The sequence below is a fragment of the Arachis ipaensis genome, chromosome B5 (genome assembly GCF_059453495.1).
Source record: "Arachis ipaensis isolate K30076 ecotype BB chromosome B5, ASM5945349v1, whole genome shotgun sequence".
Taxonomy (NCBI): domain Eukaryota; kingdom Viridiplantae; phylum Streptophyta; class Magnoliopsida; order Fabales; family Fabaceae; genus Arachis; species Arachis ipaensis.
The window spans coordinates 62858675-62866737 of record NC_142440.1 but is presented as its reverse complement, the minus strand read 5'-3'; the positions used below and the strand labels follow the sequence as shown (position 1 = coordinate 62866737).

Here is an 8063-nt window from a genome sequence, read left to right as displayed (position 1 = left end):
TGGATGATTTCTCCATGTTGAGTTATAGGTGTTTCCATAAGGTTCACCTAAATAATTTACCTCTGCTATTGCAGGGTTCTCAGGATCATAGGCTTCTTCTTCAGAAGATGCCTCTTGAGTACTGTTGGATGCAGCTTGCATTCCATGCAGACTCTGAGAAATCATATTGACTTGCTGAGTCAATATTTTATTCTGAGCCAATATGGCATTCAGAGTATCAACTTCAAGAACTCCCTTCTTCATAGGCGTCCCATTACTCACAGGATTCCTTTCAGAAGTGTACATGAACTGGTTATTAGCAACCATGTCAATGAGTTCTTGAGCTTCTGCAGGCGTTTTCTTTAGGTGAATGGATCCACCTGCAGAAGTGTCCAATGACATCTTAGATAACTCAGACAGACCATCATAGAATATATCTAGGATGGTCCATTCTGAAAGCATGTCAGAAGGACACTTTTTGGTCAACTGTTTGTATCTTTCCCAAGCTTCATAGAGGGATTCACCTTCTTTTTGTCTGAAGGTTTGAACATCAGCTCTAAGCTTGCTCAGCTTTTGAGGAGGAAAGTACTTGGCTAAGAAAGCCGTGACCAGCTTATCCCAAGAGTTCAGGCTATCTTTGGGTTGAGAATCCAACCATAATCTAGCTCTGTCTCTTACAGCAAAAGGGAAAAGCATGAGCCTGTAGACTTCAGGATCTATTCCATTAGTCTTTACAGTATCACATATCTGCAAGAATTCAGTTAAGAACTGAAAAGGATCTTCAGATGGAAGTCCATGAAACTTGCAGTTCTGCTGCATTAGAGAAACTAATTGAGGTTTCAGCTCAAAGTTGTTTGCTCCAATGGCAGGAATGGAGATGCTTCTTCCATGTAAATTGGAATTAGGTGCAGTAAAGTCACCAAGCATCCTCCTTTCATTATTATTATTTTCGGCTGCCATCTCCTCTGCCTGTTCGAAAATCTCTGAAAGGTTATCTCTGGATTGTTGTATTTTAGCTTCTCTTAATTTTCTCTTCAGAGTCCTTTCAGGTTCTGGATCTGCTTCCACAAGAATGTTCTTATCCTTGCTCCTGCTCATATGACAAAGAAGAAGGCACAGAAAAATAATAATAATAATGGAAATCCTTTATACCACAGTATAAGGATTCCTGTGTGAGTGGAAGAAAAGATGTGGAGATAAAGAATGTGATGTAAAGGAAGAAACACAACTGTGAGAATTGGAATGTGAGATGAGATGTTAGGATATGAATGAATAAATAGAATGAGATGGGGGAGGAATAATTTTCGAAAATTATTTTGAAAAAGAGTTAGTGATTTTTGAAAAATGGTTTTTGAAAAAAAATGTTAGTATTTTCGAAATTTTTTTTTTTAAAAATAAAAACAATTAGTTAATTAAGAAGAAATTTTTGAAAAAGAGGGAGATATTTTTGAAAATTGAGAGAGAGAGAGTTAGTTAGGAGGTTTTGAAAAAGTTAAGAAACAAACAAAAAGTTAGTTAGTTAGTTGAAAGAAATTTTGAAAAGATAGGAAGTTAGGAAGTTAGAAAAGATATTTTGAAAAGATATTTTTGAAAAAGATAAGATAAGAAGATATTTTTGAAAAGATATGATTGAAATTAGTTTTGAAAAAGATTTGATTTTTAAAATCACAATTAATGACTTGATTCATAAGAAATCACAAGATATGATTCTAGAACTTAAAATTTGAATCTTTCTTAACAAGCAAGTAACAAACTTCAAATTTTTGAATCAAAACATTAATTGTTTATGTTATTTTCGAAAATTTGATTAAAAATAAGAAAAAGATTTTTGAAAAATATTTTTTTGAAATTTTCGAAAATAACTAAGAATTTTGAAAAAGATTTGATTTTTGAAAAAGATTTTGAAAAAGATAAGATTTTCAAATTGAAAATTTGATTTGACTTATGAGAAACAATTTGATTTTAAAAATTTTTGAAAAAGTCAACTCAAATTTTCGAATTTGATGAGAGAAAAAGGGAAAGATATTTTTTTTTTGATTTTTGAATTTTTATGATGCAAGAGAAAAACACTAAAAGGATGCAATGCATGAAATTTTTAGATCAAAACAATGAATGCATGCATGAATGCTATGAATGTCAAGATGAACACCAAGAACACTATGAAGAACATGATGAACATCAAAAACATATTTTTGAAAAATTTTTAATGCAAAGAAAACATGCAAGACACCAAACTTAGAATCCTTTAATGCTTACGCACTAAGAATTCAAGAATGCATATGATAAACATGAAAAGACACAAAACAAAAATTCATCAAGATCAAACAAGAAGACTTACCAAGAACAACTTGAAGATCATGAAGAACACTATGAATGCATGATATTTTCGAAAAAAATGCAAGATGCATATGCAAGTGACACCAAACTTATAATGTGACTCAAGATTTAAACAAGAAACATGAAATATTTTTTATTTTTATGATTTTATGATTTTTTTGGATTTTTAACTTATATTTTTCGAAAATTATTTAGAAAAAAAGAAAAATAAGGATTCAAAATTTTTAATATGAATTCCAGGAATCTTATGCTCTAAAGCTCCAATCAAAGGGTCAGGCATGGCTTAATAGCCAGCCAAGCTTTAGTATGTAACTCAGACATGACACGCCTGACATTCCTTGCATTCAACAGCCAATTGGCTAAGAAAGACAAAGAAGCTCTTCTCTTGAGTATAAGGATTGAGACATGGCTTTACAGCCAGCCAGGCTCCAATATGCTTCATGAAACACTAGAATTCATTCTTAAAAATTCTGAAGCCATAGAATAATTTATTTTTGAAAACATTTTTATTTATTTTTTTTTTGAAAATATTTGGGAAAAAGGAAGCAATGAATTCATAGTCCTCAATCAAAATCCTGGGAGTTAGACATGGCTTAATAGCCAGCCAAGCTAAAACATGTTATCTGAAACACTAGAATTCATTCTTAAAAATTTTGAAGAAAAATATAATTTTGAAAACAAATTTTTTTTTTTCGAAAACAAAGAAGAAAATTTTGAAAAATTTTTGAAAAATTTTTGAAAAGAAAACAAAAAGAAAATTACCTAATCTGAGCAATAAGATGAACCGTCAGTTGTCCAAACTCAAACAATCCCCGGCAACGGCGCCAAAAACTTGGTGCACGAAATTGTGATCACATTAATGTAGTACTCTTTGTTATTGTATGGAATCATTATTATGGCTCTTTACTATGTGTGGACACAACTCCGTTCAACTAACCAGCAAGTGCACTGGGTCGTCCAAGTAATACCTTACGTGAGTAAGGGTCGAATCCCACGGAGATTGTTGGTATGAAGCAAGCTATGGTCACCTTGTAAATCTCAGTCAGGCGGATTTAAACATGATACTTTATTAGATTAAAATAAACAATAAAAGGGATAGAGATACTTATGTAGATTCATTGGCAGGGATTTCAGATAAGCGAATGGAGATGCTTTTCGTTCCTCTGAACCTCTGGTTTCCTGCTATATATCTTCATCCAATCAGTCTTACTCCTTTCCATGGCTGGCTTTATGCAAGGGCATCACCGTTGTCAGTGGCTACATCCCCTCCTCTCAGTGAATAATATGCTCACGCACCCTGTCACGGCACGGCTATTCATCTGTCGGTTCCCGATCATGCTGGAATAGGATTCACCCTCCTTTTGCGTCTGTCACTAACGCCCAGCACTCGCGAGTTTGAAGCTCGTCACAGTCATTCAATCATTGAATCCTACTCAGAATACCACAGACAAGGTTTAGACCTTCCGGATTCTCTTGAATGCCGCCATCATTCTAGCTTACGCCACGAAGATTCTGGTTAGGAGATCTAAGAGATACTCATTCTAGCTTAATTCATGTAGAACAGAAGTGTTTGTCAGGCACGCGTTCATAAGGGAGAAGGATGATGAGCGTCACACATAATCATCACCTTCATCACGTTCTTGGGTGCGAATGGATATCTTAGAAGCGAAATAAGAAGAATTGAATAGAAAACAGAAGTACTTTGCATTAATCTTTGAGGAACAGCAGAGCTCCACACCTTAATCTATGGAGTGTAGAAACTCTACCGTATGAAAATACATAAGTGAAGGTCCAGGCATGGCCGAGATGGCCAGCCCCTCTGATCTAAGAACCAGGCGTCCAAAGATGGTTTACACTGATCAAAGATGCCTAATACAATAGTAAAAGGTCCTATTTATAATAAACTAGCTACTAGGGTTTACATGAGTAAGTAATTGATGTACAAATCCACTTCCGGGGCCCACTTGGTGTGTGCTTGGGCTTGGGCTTGAGTGTTACACGTGCAGAGGCCATTTGTGGAGTTGAACGCCAGTTTCTGTGCCAGTTTGGGCGTTCAACTCTGGTTTTGGATCCTTTTCTGGCGCTGGACGCCAGATTTGGGCAGAAGCCTGGCATTAAACGCCAGTTTACGTCGTCAATTCTTGGCCAAAGTATGGACTATTATATATTGCTGGAAAACCCTGGATGTCTACTTTCCAACGCAATTGGAAGCGCGCCATTTCGAGTTCTGTAGCTCCAGAAAATCCATTTTGAGTGCAGGGAGGTCAGAATCCAACAGCATCAGCAGTCCTTTTTCAACCTCTGAATCTGATTTTTGCTCAAGTCCCTCAATTTCAGCCAGAAAATACCTGAAATCACAGAAAAATACACAAACTCATAGTAAAGTCCAGAAATGTGAATTTAACACAAAATCTATTAAAAACATCCCTAAAAGTAACTAGATCCTACTAAAAACATACTAAAAACAATGTCAAAAAGCGTATAAATTATCCGCTCATCACTAAACATTGAAAATTTCTAAGTTTGGTGTCTTGCATGTTTTTCTTTTCTAAAAAAAATTTTCAAAAATAAGTTCTTGGTGTTCATCTTTACATTCAAAGTGTTCTTGGTGTTCATCTTGACATTCAAAGTGTTCTTTCATGCATCATGTGTTTTGATCTTGAATTCTCATGTTTTGAATCTTTTCATTGTTTTTCTCTTTCATCATTAAAAATTCAAAAATAAAAAAATATCTTTCCCTTATTCACTCATAAATTTTCGAAAATTTGAGTTGACTTTTTCAAAACTTTTTTAAAATTTAGTTGTTTCTTATGAGTCAATTCAAATTTTCAATTTAAAAATTATATCTTTTTCAAATCTTTTTCAAAAATCAAATCTTTTTCATTTTTTCTTTCATAATTTCGAAATTTTCAAAATTTATTTTCAAAATCTTTTTCTTATTTCCATTCCATATTTTCGAAATTAATGCTAACAATTAATGTGATTGAATAAAAAATTTTAAGTTTGTTACTTGCCTAGTAAGAAATGTTCAATCTTTAAACTCTAGAATAATATCTTTTTAGTTTCTTGTTAGTTAAGTAATCAACTTTAATTTCAAAAATCAAATCTTTTTAAATTTCTTTTTCAAATCTTTTTCAAAATAAATTTCAATCACATCTTTTTCAAAATCAATTTCAAAATCTTTTCTAACTTCTTGTCTTTTCAAAATTGATTTTCAAATCTTTTTCAATTAATCCTATCTTTGTGTTTGACTCTTATCTTTTTCAAAACTACCTAACTAATTCTCTCTCTAATATTCGAAAATCACCTTCCTCTTTTTCAAAATTCCTTTTTAATTAACTAATTATTTTAAATTTTAATTTAATTTAACTTCATTTTTCTTTTTAAAATTTTCGAATTCTAACCAAAATTCAAAACAAAAACAAAAATATTTTTCTTTTCTTTTCAATTATTTTCGAAAATTCTTCTCTCTCACCTCCTCCTAATTATTTATTTATCTACTAACACTTCTCTTCTTCTTAAAAATTCGAACCCTCTCCCTCTTTCTGTGTTCGAATTTCTTTTCTTCTTCTACTCACATAAAGGAATCTCTATACTATGACATAGAGGATTCCTCTTCTTTTCTGTTTTCTTCTTTTTCATATGAGCAAGAACAAGGATAAGAAAATTCTTGTTGAAGCTGATCCAGAACCTGAAAGGACTCTGGAGAGGAAGCTAAGGGAAGCTAAAGCACAACTCTCTAGAGAAAATCTGACAGAAATTTTCGAAAAAGAAGGAGACATGGCCGAAAATAATAATAATGGTGGAGATGCAAGGAGGATGCTTGGTGACTTTACTGCACCAAATTCCAACTTACATGGAAGAAGCATCTCAATCCCTGCCATCGGAGCAAACAATTTTGAGCTAAAGCCTCAATTAGTTTCTCTGATGCAACAGAACTGCAAGTTTCATGGACTTCCATCAGAAGATCCTTTTCAGTTCTTAACTGAATTCTTGCAGATCTGTGATACTGTTAAGACCAATGGGGTTGATCCCGAGGTCTACAGGCTTATGCTTTTCCCGTTTGCTGTAAGATACAAAGCTAGAATATGGTTAGACTCTCAACCTAAAGATAGCCTGAACTCTTGGGATAAGCTGGTCATGGCTTTCTTAGCCAAGTTCTTTCCTCCTCAAAAGCTTAGCAAACTTAGAGTGGATGTTCAAACCTTCAAACAGAAAGAAGGTGAATCCCTCTATGAAACTTCGGAGAGATACAAGCAACTGACCAAAAAGTGTCCTTCTGACATGCTTTCAGAATGGACCATCCTGGATATATTCTATGATGGTCTGTCTGAATTATCTAAAATGTCATTGGACCATTTTACAGGTGGATCCATTCACCTAAAGAAAATGCCTGCAGAAGCTCAGGAACTCATTGACATGGTTGCAAATAACCAGTTCATATACACTTCTGAAAGGAATCCTGTGAGTAATGGGATGAAGAGAGGAACTCTCGCGCGATTTAGAATTTTCACAAATAAGTTTTTGTTGTAAGTATAGCTTCTAGACCGACAAGAATTTCTTTCTTACAAGCGTTTTGGTTGTCACAAGTAACAAACCCCTAAATAAATTGATAACCGAAGTATTTAAACCTCGGGTCATCTTCTCAAGGAACTGCAGAGAAGTATGTTCTTATTATTGGTTATGAGTTTTGTAAATTGGAATTTTGAAAGTAAGGAACAAGTAATTTAAATGACAATTAAAATAAATAAACAACTGTAAAATAAACTCTTAGCAAGGTATGAGAATTTTGGAAGTCCTATCCTAGTTATCCTTATCAATGGTGATGAGAATTGAATTTTAATCCCACTTAGTTAGCCTTTACTAAAGCAAAGGAAGGTCAAGTGGACCAATTAGTTTGATCCTCAGGTCCTAGTCAATTCCTAAGAAAAGACTACAGTTATTGGAGTTTAATTCAATTGGTAAAAATAACAATTATCAATTACGATGAGTTTGACAACTCAAGAGTTACCAATTAATCAACCAAGCCAAAAGGAAGAAAATGTAAATTATTAATGTAAATAAAGGAAAGCAATCATAATTCTGAAATACCTCAAATCATATTAAATAGAAAATCAAATATAAGCATGAATGGTTCATAAGCCAATTTGGCAACAAAAGTAATTAAAGGAAAGCATTAAAATATCTGAAAGCAAAAGGGAAATATAAAGTAAAGGAATATTGAACCTGATAAGGAGTTGGAATACTAAATTGAAATAATAAGAAATCCTAATCCTAAAACCTAAGAGAAAGGAGAGAACCTCTCCCTCTAAAAACTACATCTAAACTATGAAAAGTGAATAATTGGAGATCTCCCTGAATGAATGCATTCCCCCACTTCATAACCTCTAATCTGTGCCTTCTGGACTTGGATCTAGGCCAAAAAGGGCTTCAGAAATCGGTGGGAGCATTTTCTGTAATTTCTGGTGTGTGGCGTCTGTCACGCGTCCGCGTGGGTCACGCAGTCGCGTCATCTGGAGTTTTGCTTATCACGCGTTCGCTTCGGTCATGCGTCCGCGTCAGCTGTGCTCTGCTCATGGCGCGCGTCCGCGTCAGTCACGCGTTTGCGTCGCTGTCTTTTTGCACTGGACATGCGGCCGCATCGTCCATGCATTCGCGTCGCTGCCAGTTTCTTCAAAAACTCCATTTTGTGCTTTCCTTCCATTTTTGTATGTTTCCTTTCCATCCTTTAAGTCATTCCTACCTTA

At 34.3% G+C, this 8063-nt stretch overlaps 1 non-coding gene across 1 annotated transcript; it reads left to right on the top strand.

Annotated features, from left to right (window-relative positions):
- The first annotated feature begins 435 nt into the window (after window positions 1-435).
- LOC148564421 (small nucleolar RNA R71) lies at window positions 436-543 on the top strand. The gene has a single exon (XR_015884554.1). It is a non-coding gene; the product is annotated as a small nucleolar RNA R71 (small nucleolar RNA).
- Window positions 544-8063: the final 7520 nt, after the last annotated feature.